Source organism: Miniopterus schreibersii (genome assembly GCF_964146895.1).
Source record: "Miniopterus schreibersii genome assembly, chromosome: 1".
Lineage (NCBI taxonomy): Eukaryota > Metazoa > Chordata > Mammalia > Chiroptera > Miniopteridae > Miniopterus > Miniopterus schreibersii.
This window is the reverse complement of record NC_138101.1, coordinates 70,964,833-70,980,910: the sequence shown is the minus strand read 5'-3', so window position 1 is coordinate 70,980,910 and position 16,078 is coordinate 70,964,833. Positions and strand designations below refer to the sequence as shown.

General features: G+C 41.7%; 1 protein-coding gene across 1 annotated transcript in view; it reads left to right on the top strand.

The window, feature by feature from the left end:
* ADARB2 (adenosine deaminase RNA specific B2 (inactive)) overlaps positions 1–16,078 on the top strand; it is a 395,175-nt gene that overhangs the window by 217,936 nt on the left and 161,161 nt on the right. The gene's annotated exons all lie outside the window — the stretch shown is intronic.

The window sequence follows — 16,078 nt, the reverse complement described above, 5'->3', positions numbered from 1 at the left end:
AACAAGGTTAGTTTTGCTTGGTTCCTGTGCTGTTTATAGGGACCGGGAACTGGATGGGCTTCTGTTCTCACCAGTAAATTAGGTATAAAAGGTTCTCTATCTGGTCCCTAGAGAAATGAGGTAAAGGGTATATTTCCTTGATTTGAAATGTTTAGTTGTGCACAGAATTATATACAGGGGTGGACAAAAGTAGGTTTACAGTTGTGAGTATGAGAAACACAGTTTATTCTTATATTATTATTCATTAATTATTGTACTATTTATTTGTATTACAACTGTAAACCTACGTTTACCCACCCCTGTATTTAATTCAACTCAGGTGTGAATTTAGTATACAAATAATTATAACCAAATTATTTATTCTGAAGGTCCTATTATGAATGAAACTTTGCCACCATTCATTTATGAATGAGTTGTTCAACATATGAACTGATGTGACCCTTTAAGTGAAACACATCAAGGAAAAAATTGTTTTAGTTTAAAAGCATGTGTTATTTTGCTTTTGCTTATGTACAACATATCTGTATGGTGATGGTTGAGAAGGGGGTTAGTTTCCATATGTGAATATTGCTATCTTTTAGTAAATTCTCTACCATGAAGATATGTCTGTAATTGGATGAATTATGTCTGTTTCCATTAAGAAACTTGAAAATTGACAATCATAAATGACTCAATTGCCTAAAAAAATAGTAGTGAGAATATTAATTTTTCTAATATGTTTTTACTGATTTTTAGAGAGAGAAGAAAGGAGAGGGAGAGAGAGAGAGAAACACCAATGTGAGAGAGAAACATTGATCGGCTGCCTCCTGCACGCCCCCTACTGGGGATGGAGCTTGAAACCCTGTGCCCTGACCGGGAATCAACCAGGGACAACGCTCAATCCACTGAGCCACGCTGGCCAGACAAGAATATTAATTTTTAAACCATTAATCTGAATGAGAAAGCTATTCTGACATTATAGAATGATGGCTCCAATACATTGAACCTTTTTCAGAAAGAAAACAATATACAAATATAGTGTTAGTTCTGACCAGAGCTTAACTTTCCATTAAAAATTTGTCAAATTGCTTTTATCTGTGCATTATCACCCAATCATTGCTTCTGTTTCCTTTTTGTAGAGGTTATTTTTCATTTTTGTTTACTTAAGTCTAGCTGCTTAATCCACAAATACACAAGTAATTCGATATTATCATAGTCTGAATTACCTGGCACCCTATGTTAGTAAATCTATATTTCCTAATTATTTTGCTCATCATAGTCATTATAAATTAACATTTTAAATTCAGAGAGCGACTATTTTTAAATACATATCAAATGATTAAACTTCTTCCAGGTGGTGCTTGATTTGCATCTGGCGAAAGAACAGGGAGCATCTGCTCTCTGACAAATTGTCTTTTTCTCACCTGCAGTCCCAACTGCAAACATCTGTGGGCTCCTTGTGCATGTGAGCAGGACTTAGAGTTTGCCTGTAAATAAATTGTACCTGTGAATATCCCACCACTCAGTAGCAATGTATTCACTCCTTCCATGGAAGGAAAAAAATGTCCTTGAGGAATTTGATTCCAATACTGGGTTTCGTAAGCAAATTTCTGGGACGTGATTAACCTCATTTAGAGCTTCCTCTGTCGCTGGTCATTATTAAAACAGCCACATGGAACAGTCTGAATTCCTGCAAATATTAGGAGACAAGTAGGAATCTCTCTTAAAGCTTGGCCTTACCAGTATCTTCTCTCCTTTCTTTATTTTTTTTAATTGTGGTAAAATACACATAACATTGAATTTGCCCTCTTAACCATTTTTTAATAGTGTATATATATATATACATATATATATATATATAAGTTTTAAAAAGTATATTTTTATTGATTTGAGAGAAAGAGGAAGGGAGAGGGAGAGAGAGATAGAAACACCAATGTGAGAGAAACACTGATGGGCTGCCTCCTACACGCCCCCTACTGGGGATCGAGACTGCAACCGGGCCTGTGCCTGACCAGGATTAGAACCGGTGACCTCTTGGGGCATGGGCCGGCACTCAGCCCCTTAGCCATGCCGGCTGAGCCATCTGAACCATTTTTAAGGGTACAGATCAGTGGCATTAAGCACATTCATTGCTGTGCAGCCATCACCACATCTGTCCACAGAGCTCCTTCCATCTTCCCAAACTGAAACTCTGCCCCCATTAAACATGAACTCCCCACTCCTCCCCCCTCAGCACACGGCTCCCACCATTCTTTCTGCTCTATGGTTCTGACTAGTCTAAGTGCCCCGTATAAGTGGAATCCTGCAGGATTTTCCCTTTCACGTCTGGCTGACTTTATCGTAATGTCCTCAAGATTCATCCATATTGTAGCATGTGTTAGAAATTCCTTCTTTTTAAGGCTGACTTCGTTGTGTATAGACCACATTTTGTTTATCTATTCATCCGTTGATGGACATTAGGGTTGCTTCCAATTTTTGGCTGTTGTAATTAATGCTGCTGTGGATATGGGTGTGCAAATACCTCTTATCAGAGTCCTGCTTTCAGTTCTATTGGGTACATAACTAGAAATGGAAGTGCTAAATGGTGCGGTAATTCTGTTTCCTTTTTTGAGGAACCCGCATACTGTTTTCCACAGCAGCTGCACCAATTTACATTCCCACCAGCAGTGCACAAGGGTTCCAATTTCCCCACATTCTCACCAGCACTTCTTGTTTTCTTTTTGTAATAGTATCTATCCTAATGGGTGGGAGGTGCTAGCTCATTATAGTTCTGATCCCCATTTCCCTAATGATTAGTGCTATTGAGCATCTTTGTGGTTAATGACCATTTATATATCTTTTTTGAGAGAAGTGTCTATTCAAGTTCTTTGCCCATTCTTTTATCATTTTATACCTACGGCCATAAGTGTGGCTTTTCTGGATTGGGGGCTGCTTGGTTGCCATAGGCCTGGACTGGTTCTAGAGCTATTTTAGTTAGTGCACTGTTTCTGTGGGGAAACAGGGGCTGGAGCTTCATGGTTCACCTTCCTGCTGACATTCCTCCAAGGTAATGGCCAGGATAGTGCAGAGCAGTGGCTCTCAGAGTGTGGTCCTGACCAGCGGTGCCAGCACCACCTGACTGGCAACAATGCAGATTCTGAGGTCCACCCAGACCTATTGCATCAGACACTCTGGGGGAGGCATGCAAGCTCTCCGGGTGATTCAGAAGCAGGCTTACTTCTGAGAACCGCTGTCATCCACATTCATTTCCTAGAAATCCTTTAGGCTGAAAAAAGAAAACAACTAGACTGCAAAAAGAACCTGGAGAGAAAGAAAGCCAGGCTATTTCCCCTCACTTATTCAAACACGGGAGCACAGACATAATTTCTGTGGTCATGGGCTTGGATTTATTGGATATGTCACAATGGACCAGGGTTTTACATCTATTATCTGCCCAGATTTGCTAAGTCATCGTGACACCAGGTTTCTGCTGCTAGAAAGTTATCAGCACAGACTAAAGCAAACTTTGTTGTCTCATGGAGGCCGAGACACTGACTTTGAAGAAGGCTCGTCTGCCTGCAGGCCATGCACCTGCCTCTAACAATCAGGGGATGGCCCTCAGCAGGGAAGCCTGGACCTTAGCTCTCCCATTGTCTGCGAGTCCAGGCTTATTATTTCATCCTGTTTTTCATGCATCTGTTCTATAATAAACAGCTGAGATCATCTGTGACCCCTTGCTGAAGAATAAAAAATCCAGAGTCATTTCTCTCCGTAAGTCCATAAGAAAAATGCCCAAATTTCCCTTCCTTCTCTCCTATGAAAGAGAAAATAGCACTGATTCTGCAGCGTGTCTCCCTATAATGATGGCATGTCCCACTGGGCTCTTCACCCACTTCTGCAGCTTTCCTCCTCGTCAGGTATGTCCCCTCTTCCTGTGGATATGTCCCCTCCTCATGCAAACATGCCCCCCCTTGTCAGGCATATCCCCTCTTGGCACAACCGTGGCTCCAGCCTGTGTGAGGACCCAGGAGTCCACTCCATTTCTGCTCAGACTGTGAACCTCATGGGGCCTGTGAGGCTGATCAGGACATCAGTGTAACAGGCACTGCTCCCTGTTGAGTACAGGCCACACTTGGTGTTTTCTTCTTTCCCGGAGGACAAGCATTCCTAATGCATCCAGTTGACGTGAACTCTGCATCTTTCACACAAAAAGGTAGGGTCACTAGTTTATCATTTCATGAAGCCCTGTACGTAATTACTAGGTGTTCCCTGAAAAAATAAAAAGTGTCCTGGCAATGAACTCTGTTCAGAAAATACTAGTTCAGTAAAGTTAAGGAAGTTAGGTTTCTTTTTCTTCACTACAGGACTTCCCAGAGCCTTTAATAAGAAAATGTTGAGGCTCTCCAAGAGGTGAGAATATAGCCATTTTGAACACAAACCTTTTGTGTGTGTGTGGTTTTTTTGTTTGTTTTTGCTTTGCTTTTCTAGAACAGTCTTGTTAGAACACACAGCAGACCAACCAGTGGCCTCTTCTGTAAGAACTTCTGGCTCTGTGTGAAATTTATCTGGCCATTTTGGACAGACCAGCTAGAGGCTCCAAGGGAAAGCACCCCTTCCCCACCCCTGCAGCAGCCGTTGACCAGTGATGGGCTAGCAGATGACACCCTGGTCTTTCAGGTAGAGCAACTGAGACAAGTTCTGGGCTGTCTCCCAGGGTCCCTGGTTGGTTGAGCACTCAGGGCCACATCCAGGTATTGGCTCATCACCAGTATTCAAGGGCAGAAAAAGAAATGGGCTTATAACTGAGAGACAAGGCTTTGCATGAAGAATTCCTTCCTCACGATGAAGAGACAGGCTTTTTTTCCCTTGCACTTCTCACCTGTGTACTCAGCACAGACGTTCCCCTGAAAGTTCTTTACAGACGAGCAGAGCCCATCCACTTCCAGGACGGTCACAGAGCCCTGAGCCCTCTTCCCACTGACGTCGTCCATCAAGGTCAACCAGACGAAATTAGAATGCAGAGGCCTCCATATCCACGCCCTTGGCTAATTGAACTCACCCACATGGTTCCTCTTCTACTCAGTGAAATGATGACATTATTGGAGGTTAATAGGTAAGGGTTTATCTAAATTAGGTATCCATAAAGTTCTTAATTTAGCCTCTGAGTGCCTCATAGAAATGAAATTAGACCTGGAGATACCGACTACATTTCAATCTTGCGGGAACTACTTTGCACAAAGCACCCAGGGCTAGGTCACTAACTCCCCTCTTTCTACATATTACCTTTAATTTCTGCTAACAAGGACCTAATTTTACGTGTACTCCATTAGGTGCCTCCATTGGGAATTCTCTTTGGCTAAGAACCTGATTTCTGCTCTAAGACTCCTTCATAGAGCGGTTTGAACTGCTAGTGTAGGTCACAGAAGGCGATAAACGAGAAGAAACAGAGATCACAGGAGGTGTTCGTGGAGGATCAATGGAACACAACTGGTTTTAATTTTTACTTTACGATAACTGAGCACGCTTAAACACAGAAGGAGGGGAGCTGGAAAATATTGATGATAAAGGGTGGGGCACAAGATCCAAGTATGAAAAATAAGGAATGAAGGGATACTGGCCAAAAGGAAGCGACGAGTGAGGGCAGAGTGACAGGCAAGTGTGAGAACGTGACAGTTATTGATAGCAGTATACAGGGGGAACTCTTCTTGGAAATAAAGAAGGGAGTCACTTCAGGTGAGATAGGCATTGCCTTATCCAGACTGATGTTGAGATCAAAGACAGAAGCAGCTGTCAAGGGCCAAAAGGCTGCATCCTTGACTCCCGAGTAAGGTACACGCAAGCCCACTGCAGACCCAAAGCCTTCTCGCAGGCACCCGCTCCCCAGGAGTCCTGTGGGAAGGTCAGGCTGTGTGATTGCGTGTTAGGTGATGTGGGTGTCGTGTCATGGGCAGGGCTTGGGGAAGGTAGGGCATGCATGAGGAGGGGACACTGGGGCTGCTGGTAAGCTGAGCAGGGGCTCCTGGGTGGTCAGAAACTGGGGAGCTGACAGGACACTGCCCGGCTCCCCCAGAATGTTTCCGTGATTATAATCCCATCTCCCTCTTAATAAAACCCTATAAATATTATCTTTATGAATACTTCTCCATTCCTCCCTTGGCCCCGCAATGGGAACTAAGCAAGCTGCCAGCGTCTGTGGGAGGCAATTTATTCATACGGAGGGGATACCACCATCCAGTTCCTGTTTGTTTTTACTGGGTGTTTTTTCCTGCTGTTCTTCTGTTTGTAAGTGAAGCATGTAGCATCCCCATGAGGCTAATAATTGCTCATGCTGGGTCCAATGGCACATAAAATTCACCTGGTCAGGAAACCTAACAAGAAAACACACAGCCCATCTTGTGTCTCATGACATGCTATGTCATTTAACAAATAATATTCTATTGTGTTCATCTTAGTTTTTAGAGCTCTGAGGATAGGCTCTAGATTCTTTAAATGGGAAAATGAAGTGAAAAGCAACATGGTACGCTGAATAGTTTGGTTCTTAATTGCGACTATTGGGGCATCTTCCTACTAAGAAAACAATTTTTGTCATTAACTGGGTTTTAAAGCGGGGCTTCTAGATTCCCATAAACCCTAGTGTATCTTTCCGATATGAAGTGAGAGTTAAAACTATAGCCTCCGAGTTTTCAGTAATCGTTGAGGTTGGGCTGGTTGAGGCCATGTCCCACTTCTCCAGAAGATATGGTCGCCATCTGCTGGCCACAGCCTCCACCAGGATGAAAGTTAGAAGGTTGCTCCATTCCACCCCATCGGCAGGTGCTCTCAGACATAAGGTGCAGCTGTTCATTGTGGCTGGAGAACATCTGGAGGCCACTGTCCACTGGGACCTCCTATCGAAGGACTCTGAATAGCAGAAAAAACTAGCTCAACACTCTCCTGGTCTGGGGACAGGGCCAAGCCAGTCCGCTGCCAATGGGGAGTTTGTTTTACGGAGGCAGAGAGAACATGTCAACCCAAAGCTCGTCTTCTTCCCCTCACCTCGTCAAGGCCATTGTCACACACATTCTCCAGCATGGCTCACACATTTACCTAAAATTAAAAGATCTTTCAAAGTGAGAGACAACAAGCATTTGTTTGAGAGCCATCAGCATAGCTATTTGGGAAGCACTGATTCAGGAGCCCAAACAGTGTTCTGTTAGAAGACAAAGTCAATGGGTATTTATAAGAAAGGGAAGGGGGACAATTACACCCACAGAAGGAAGACATTGCTATTGGTGCAGATAGGGTAACACAGTGATGTTAATTCTAAACAAAGTTTTTAATTTTTAACCCAGTGGTCATCCGTCCAGTAGTCATAATATCTGCTGGCTTGATATCTCTTTAAACAATTCTTTGGGAAACAATGTTGCTTAGACCCAGTTCAGAGGTTATTTTGCCTTGTTTTAACATTCCGAAGGGTTGAGGTATAAGACATGCGAGGCAGCTCCAGCTCCAGTCTAAAGTGGCTCCATGTATATTATTTTTCTCAATAGTTTCGAACATCTATAGTTTGTGTATTGAACACCACAGAGCATGTGATTATCTCTCACTTTTGACAACTGAACAACCTCAGTTTTAGTCTGTATGTTTTTAACTCATCCTTTCTTTAAATCAAAATTACATATGATTTCTCTTTACTCATGAAAGCAAAAGTTGTGTAGCTGGACTCTCACCCTATTGTGTTCTCACTGTCAGAGGTACAGTGACACCTTGTCTTAGTCCATGCGGGCTGCTGTGACAGAACACCATTTATTTCTCACAGTCTGGAGGCAGAAGTTCTAAGATCAAGACACTGTCAGTTTCAGTGTCTGGTGTGGACCCCATTTCCTGGTTCACAGGTGGCATCTTCTCACTGTGTTCTCACATGGCGGAGAGCAAAGAGAGAGAAACATGTATTGTAATAAGGGCACTAATCCCATCGTGGGGACTCCACCCTCATGACCTCATCACCTCCCAGAGGCCCCACCTCCTAATACCATCACACTGAGGGTAAGGTGTCAGCATATGAATTTGGGGGACACATACTTGGGATTTCCCCTGAACAGTTCCAATGTGCTCCATGCAGTGCTCTGAGTCCAGCCTACTGACCTATTCACTCAAAGATACTTAATGTGATCCCACCATTAAGATGCTCTGGGTAAACCTGCCACTTAAATTATAATTAAATTTTATCAACTAGCTTTAATTAAGAAGTTTCATTCCTGTTTTACAATTAAGTGATTAAACAATCCATTTTCAAATATTTCCTTAATGAAGTCATAAGCTTCCAGAAACCAAGTGCTGTCATTAAATTAAGGAGAAAAATGAAATAGGAGATTTGACAATTGCATAGGTTGAAACCTTCTGAGACAATCAACCCTCCCTGGGTGTAAGGTCAAATACTTTGAAAGGAAAACTAGGGAGTAAAAAAAAAAAAAAAAAAAAAAAAGCATAGATATGTGAGGAAGCAACACTTATCAAATCTACTATGAACCAAACACTGTAACCGGTGAACTCACATATATGAACATTTAACCCTCATAAGAACACTGTAAGAGATAGAAATTATTACTTTACCTATTTAACAAATGTACAAACTCTAGCTCAGAGAGTTCAAGTGACTACCCCTGAATGGCGGTGTTAACTGGTAGCAGGACCATGAACCCATGTCTCTGAGTCTGTGCCCAGTGCTGTCCCCTGCAGCACAGCTACCCTGCCAGGCCCCGGACCAGGCGGCCGGAGTGCTAACCCCAGTGATGGCCTTAGCACAGTAGCTTGTACATTGTAATAAAGGCTGACTGGTTTCATTCTTATTCTACTACTACTGTAGCATTTGTATACTATTTGGGTAGCAAGTCCTTTCCTATTTTTACAGCTATTTGAAGCAATAATAATAATAAAAATAGCAAAAGTAGTAATAATAATAAAATAGTATTTCCATTCCAGAAACAGAGGAACAAAGGCTCAAAGATATTAAATGACTTGTTCAAGGAATCTTGTCTAGAAAGTAGAAGAGCAGGGACACAGCTTTATAACTGTAAACTCCACATCCTGCTCCATGCCACCACAAAGCATTAACTTAATAACACTGCATTTTTCCAAAACACACCTATATACTAACTTGTGTATTTATATAAAAATCCAATTCCTGAGGTTGGAAACCAATTTTTGAGTATTTCCACTTTTAAATAAAAGTAGACATATTTAAATTTTTCTTTCTACATCTCACTCTTCAAAAGCAATGGATTCTTGGTAAAGCATTATTTCTAATGGCTTTAGGTATGATTATGGCAATATGTTTATCTTTAAGATGTCTAGGATTAGCTTCAAAATAATACAGGGGAGAAGGGTGTGGGTAAGGGTCCAGACAAAACAAGACTGGACATGATAACAGTTTTGAAGCTGGGTGATAATTATGTGAGAATTCACTAAACTCTTCTGTCTTCATCTGCATGCTTTAAGTTTTCCGTAATTCAAAGTTATTTTTAATAAAGTTAATAAATTTTGGGGGAAAAAAATAATTCCACGTTTTTTCTTTACCTTCCCTCTCATTTCCCATCCTACAGTATGAACTCAGTGAGCCGCATAGTATCACCTTTAGACTACTTTCCACAAGCCTAGTGGGAAATGTGCACTGAAACATAGGAGCTTAGCACGGGGAGCAAGGGCTTGCTGTGTGATGACAGATCCCATACAGTCCGATTTGGGGACTGTACTGTCCAAAAGAGGGCTGATGGCGTTTTCACCTGTCTTCTCTTTTCCCTCAAACACTGAGTGACCCACTCAAGAGTTTTGTCAGTTACATTTCTGGACTGTCCCATCGGGCCGACCTTATTTCTCGCTCACTCTTCTCTCTCATTCACACACAGGCGATCCCTCCAATAGACAGCTGGAGAGGTTAAAAGCTGAAGGTCATGGCTAAGTGCAAGCATTGGCTTAGTTTGTAGGGGAATCAAAGAAGTTGTTGTATATATGAGAGACCAAAAATTGTACAGTGTCGGAAAGAAAGGAATATATTACAAACATGGAAGACTTAGTTAGCTTGCGTGACAAGGAAGATGATTAAGGACAGATGAGTTTTGAGGGGAGAATAAATGGCCGAGAAAGCCCTACAGCGTGAGTGGTCATGGGCTCTGGATCCAGCATGTCTCCCGGGGAAGGAGGAAGGGCTCTCAGTGGAAAAATAAGTCCCAGGAAGCGGTCAGAGATCAGCTGTGGTTTTGGGGTGATTTCCCCATTGGGCTATGCCTACTTAGAGGAAAATTTTAATTTTTTTTTAAATATATCTTTATTGATTTCAGAGAGAGGAAGGAGGAGGGAGAGAGAAAGAGAGAAACATCAATGATGAGAGAGTCATTGATCAGCCGCCTCCTGCACGCCCCCGACTGGGGATCTAGCCCGCAACCCGGGCATGTGCCCTGACCGGGAATCGAACCTTGATCTCCTGGATCCTAGGTCGATGCTCAACCACTGAGCCATACCTGGCTGGGTGAGGAAATTTTTAAATTACTTTGCATTTGGTCTCATCTTGGAAAGTTGATTTCATTTCATCTTCCATGCACCTCTCTCCAGGCCTCCCAACGCGTTTTCCAGTTCAGCCTTCCTTCCAAGTGGAGGAGTTTCACCCCTCTGCGCTGGGTTTTATCTCATTTACACCGCTGCTTTTATCTTGGGGTAAGCCTGAGGAGCTTACTTTCCAGGCTGGCTGGTTGCAGTTTCCCGTTTTCCTTGTCTTTGTTGTTGTTCCTTCCATCCATGTGGCCATTCCCCTTGAGCTCCTCTTGGTCCACTTCTCTCGTGCACAAGGTCAGAGGTCAGAGCTCTCTGTTGCCCTTCTGTATTTTGTAAGGAAAAAAAAAATAAAAGACACAAAGTGTTAAACCGAACTTTTCTATGTTCTGTGTTCTTATCATATACAATATAATGTTTGACTGAGTTCTTATTGATCTTTTCATGTAATTTCACAAGTACTGAGTGCTTTACTCTCAAGAGGGTAGCTACTGATTCCTTCGTTTTATGAAAATGTTTATTGTCAGTAAGCTAGCGAAGGGGTGAGCCTAGAATAACACTTTCATTATTTGAACCAGCAGAGTAGCTATTACATGAAAATGTTTGGTTTTCTGTTTTGTTCTTGTTTTTCAGCCACCCTCAAGCATTGCATGGCCCTCTCCACAGGCCTGTGCTGTGGCTTAGTATCTAAGACAGGGAACATGAATACAGAGGAAATTTGAAATTTAGATTAAAACACAAAGACAGCACATAGCCTCATGGGGAAGTGGTTAGTTGTGGTGGCACAGACAAGACATAATGGGATGAAATTTGACAAGAGGATGTTAGGAAGCCTGGCCTAGCCAAGAGAGAAGTCCGCGATTCTTCTAGCACACAAGAAGGCTTCATGGGAGAAAGGAAAGTACCTACTGGACCAAGGCAATGAAGAGAAATTATGAATCTCTGGTTATTCCAGAAATTGTGAATAATCCAGATATTATACAATTCACGCAATGTGAATTTCATTAGCTTACTATGATACCCTTATGGAGCATTTCTCTTCATAGTGATGAGAAAGTTATATAGAAAGATCCTATATCAATGACTGTTTGAGTATGCATTGCTTAAAACTCAACCTGCCACTTACTTGAATTTTGTTTTGTTTTTGAAATGTTAATTGGGGCCAGTATGTTGGGTATCCACACCCTTTACTGACTTGCAACATAAAATCCAATGACAATTTTTTGTTATTTTTACAATACAAAAAGAGAATTCAGAATAACCGAATTAGCAGAAGTTAGTTAACTTCTCTGAGCCCAATTCTTTCATCTGTGCAAAACACAGAGACTAACACACTGTTTCAGTGTCAGTTGGGAAATTGAAGGAGACCATCTGCACAAGTTACTTAGCATTGGAAGTGCCAACATTCCAACTGATGTTAAAATCTCTTTTGATTATCATAACATTACTAAACTGTCACGGGGGGGAAGTACAATCTAAAATTTCATAGAAATAAGTAAAAATGATTGACTTTACTTCTCGCGTGATTTGGTATACATGTAAAGCAATACCAACCTAATAGGAAAGATCAAATGAGAGTTCACTGAGATAATATGTGTGAAGTGCTTAGGAAAATGTTAGTTATTATTATCATCATTAAAATTGTCCTCAAAAATAAGAACTGTATGGACATTTGTTCAGAAAAACTAAATAGGATTATTTTGGTACTATTTACTCAAACTATAACAGGCATCTTAGTTTTTGCCATTTTAATCTTTTTACGTTTTCCTGCACGTTCCATGTCAATTTTTATCTCCAAGCCTTTGATCCTATTGTAGCTCCAACCTGAAATGCTCACTTGCCCACAGGACATATAATCATTGTCTGAAACCTCCTACTGCCCCCAGGGCCCATCAAAACTGTAAGTCCGCAAGGAGCCCTTTCCCAGCACTCAGATGCACTCTGCTTCCTTCCCCTTTCCCATATTTCTTGCCACTAATAATTTTCCAACTTGCTCAGGTGAATCATCTTCTCTTAAAGTTCAAATCTCTTAAAGTCAGGAGCTATTTTATATACAGCTGCTAAAAATCATTAAATAAGACAATTTAGGTGATACAAACACTTCATGAAGTGAACAGTCTCCAATCTGAGAACAGCAAAATGAACGAGAGGCAGGAAGGTTTTATAGGATAAAGAATAAAAATCAAAAAAGAGGCAGAAAAATCTCTGATCAGCTGGAGCCACACAGTCAGCCTTGGTGGCGTGAGAAGGAACCAGGAAAGAAGTATAGAGCCCAGAGCCCGCTTGGCATTTAGGGACTGCCACCTGGAGCCCCTGCCCTTCTGGTCAAGCCCAGCATTTATTTACAGGGGCACAAAAGTCATCTAAGTTTCTGTTTGCTGATGTGCCACCCAAGGCAGGCTGGGCTCTATCTTGGGCCTAGAAACATTTCAATGTATCTTCTACATCAGCTCAGCTAAGGACAGAATAGTCAGTGGGAAGGAAAAGTACACTCCCAGGGCCTGAGGGGAAGTGGCTTATATAGAGAAAAGTCCCCATCCCTGGTTGCTGATTGGTCGATTCCATGCAAATGAGGACTCTAAATCCTTGAAGTTTGATTGGTCCAAAAGGCACTGTCCTGATTGGTCAGAACTGAGCCAATCTGATTGGTCAGGGGAGATGCTGATGGGGATGTAGCTGCAGAGCGCTGCTTGGATGGGGAAGGGCTCAGTGCTGTTGGTTGAAATGTTAGTCCAGGAGCCCCTCGGAAGGGCCAGCTCAGGGGGCAGAACCGTGGCAGGCAGGCAGCTCAGGGCAGAGGCGGGGCCTTCAGGGCAGGCTTCTCTCTGACGTGTAGGCTTTGTCAGAGACCCCTGCGTAAAAATCGCTTCTAGACTCTTTTTTTTTTAATCTGAGCCCAGTTAGCCACCAGGAGCCCTTTTTAGCAGGTATCTTCTTTCTCGGGGTCCCTAGTACATATATGAGTGTGTTTATTTACACAACAAAAAAGTTTTCTTATTTACATCTTTTACAAAAACTTCTAAAATTTATTCTAACAGACTTTTACATTTTTTTCCTAGAGGATGAGAAAATATTCCATTATCCTCCCTCTCTCCAATGAAAACGCTTCTTAACGCCTTGAGAGGCCCTTCACACAGCTAACGGCAAGCAACAGACAGGCTCACTCAGGTGGACAAAATACAATATTTTCTGCAGTTGTATTTACCCAAATGCTGTTTGTAACTATATATTTCTAATTTTTTACCCAAATAGCATGTACGTAGGTATAGTGAGATTGATAGAAATGCCAAAGACTAAGAAATATAAGGACTCTTGCATAATATCATGAGAATAATATTCTCCTTGAAAGAGAATGTAGTCGATGATAAATCAGGATGCATCAGAGTTACATGAAGCAGATGAATTTTTATCACAGAAAATAAGACCATATTATTTAAATGAAATCATTCATTTAAAGAAAGAATATAAAACTTGAAATGGCAGTTAAGGCAGCTTCTCCCAGAGGGAAATTTAGACGCATCTGTGTGCATTAACTAACATATTCTAATGTTCTGTTCTTTAAAAGCTTTGGAAGGTGCAAATTTTTAAAATATAAAAATTGTGTTCACTATATAAATGCTTTTTAAAATTATTATTGTGAAGATGTTTGCAATACTACAAAGTGTTATATGAAGAATAACCTAATTCCAATCCCAACATTGTCACATATTATTTTTTATAATATCAAAGTAGCTTTTGAACGAAAAGCCAAGCATAATTGCCTTTTAAGCCACTAACACCACCAGCGTTTAAGCACAAGAAATAAATGTGATTGCTGAAAATCAGCAAAGAATTTCTTTAAAACAAAAAGTGATCTGGGCTAATTACAAAAAGAATACAAAAATAATAGCATTTAGGAAATTATAGTTTTCCCTCATGATAGTTTTTTTTTTTGTAAAATGCTAGAAAATTAATAGACAGTTGATAAATGTAAGTGGTTTCTGAGGAGTTGCTAAGTGTGAATAAAGTTATTCATTCTGTGTGTGCACACACACACACACACACACACACAATGAGAACCTTATAGAGTTGTCTCTATTAGAGAATGAAGTTGTATTACAAAAGGTGATGGCTGGGGCTTGAACTTAAAATACCCTCCTGACTTCTCTAGTTTGTAGTTCATTTCATTCACCTCAGCTCATGTGTTTGGGTAAGAAAACAAACATTGCCTATGGAGAAAGGAGGCCACATGCCCTAACTGGAGTGGCTTATTACAAAGGTGACCCTTCCCCCTCCCTATAAAATGTTTTTTCTCTTAAAGCATTATTACACATCTTGCTAACTTTTCCATTGTGAATAATGTGTAGACTAGAACCCTCTCTAAAACCTGCCCTCATGTTGGGGGGGCCTCCATCTCCTGTTTGTCGAGCAGGGAGGCGGGAGCTTCACCCAGTGACAAGTGCCTGTGCTGGAGACATGGGCTGTGGGCCAGTGGTGTCAGCAACAATGTCTCGCCCCTGAGGTATGTGGAATGGTGGTGGCTGTGCTGCTGCTCAGATCATTAAAACAACACAGTGCCCCGAGTCCCATCACAGTGGGGGTTCGATACAGGCGACTCAGAAGGCCTGGTGCAGGGACGCCGAAGGAAAAACATCTCCACACGCTAAATGGTCCCGGTTCTCACGGCAGCCGGTTATAGAATATTTAACCAGCTTTTTCCACCAGAAATAACCTGAGAAGATGAAGGCTTTTGTAACTTCATATGGTAGCAGATGGGAACTAGACTGATTGTGGTGATCATTTCACAGTGTCTACAAATATCAAATCATATACCTGAAACTAATACAATGTTATATGTCAATTATATCTCAATTTAAAAGAAGATCTTCGAATTAGTTTCACACAAAGGCAACAGCTTGGATGCCATGGCCCAGCCCCCCACTTGCCTTGGAGCCACCATCCCCCAGCCAGTGCTGCCCAGCCTACTGGTCCACTACTCCAGAGGTCCCATGGCCCAGGGACATCTCTAATTAGAGGCACCCCGTCCTCCTGCCTGGGTGGGTTGTGTGCACATGCTCTGTACCCTCAGGGTCTCCCAGGTGATCTGCAGGAGCAGGGGACATTGTGTTTTAATTTCCCGTGTATGTGACCCCCAGGCAGGCAGAGCTGTGAGGCTCACCTCTGATTCCCCAGCAGGAGCTGAGCCCTGGCAACGAGAAGGCCCTCAGGGAACATTTGCTAAATTATTCACCTGAAGAGATAAAAACAGCAAGTAAAACATCCAAATTACATTTAAATGGGAATTTCTGATACTGGTCTCTGTTAACATCACCTGCTTGTGTCATCTTAAATCTTCTTTCATTATCAGTTTACTTCCATCTAATAGCTTAATCCCAAACTCACACGGTTTGCTTAACATCTTCTTGATAATATTAATGTTTCCTTCCTGATTACAAAAAAAAAATTAGTACCTAAAAATTTAATAGCCATGTTCCTCTTTGGTATCTGTCCAATATGCACCAACTTGTCAAGGGATTAAATAATTACACATTCAATTAAGATCATAGTTAACAGCGTAACTAAGTCATGTTGCAACATGAGGTCGACCGAGGCTGGT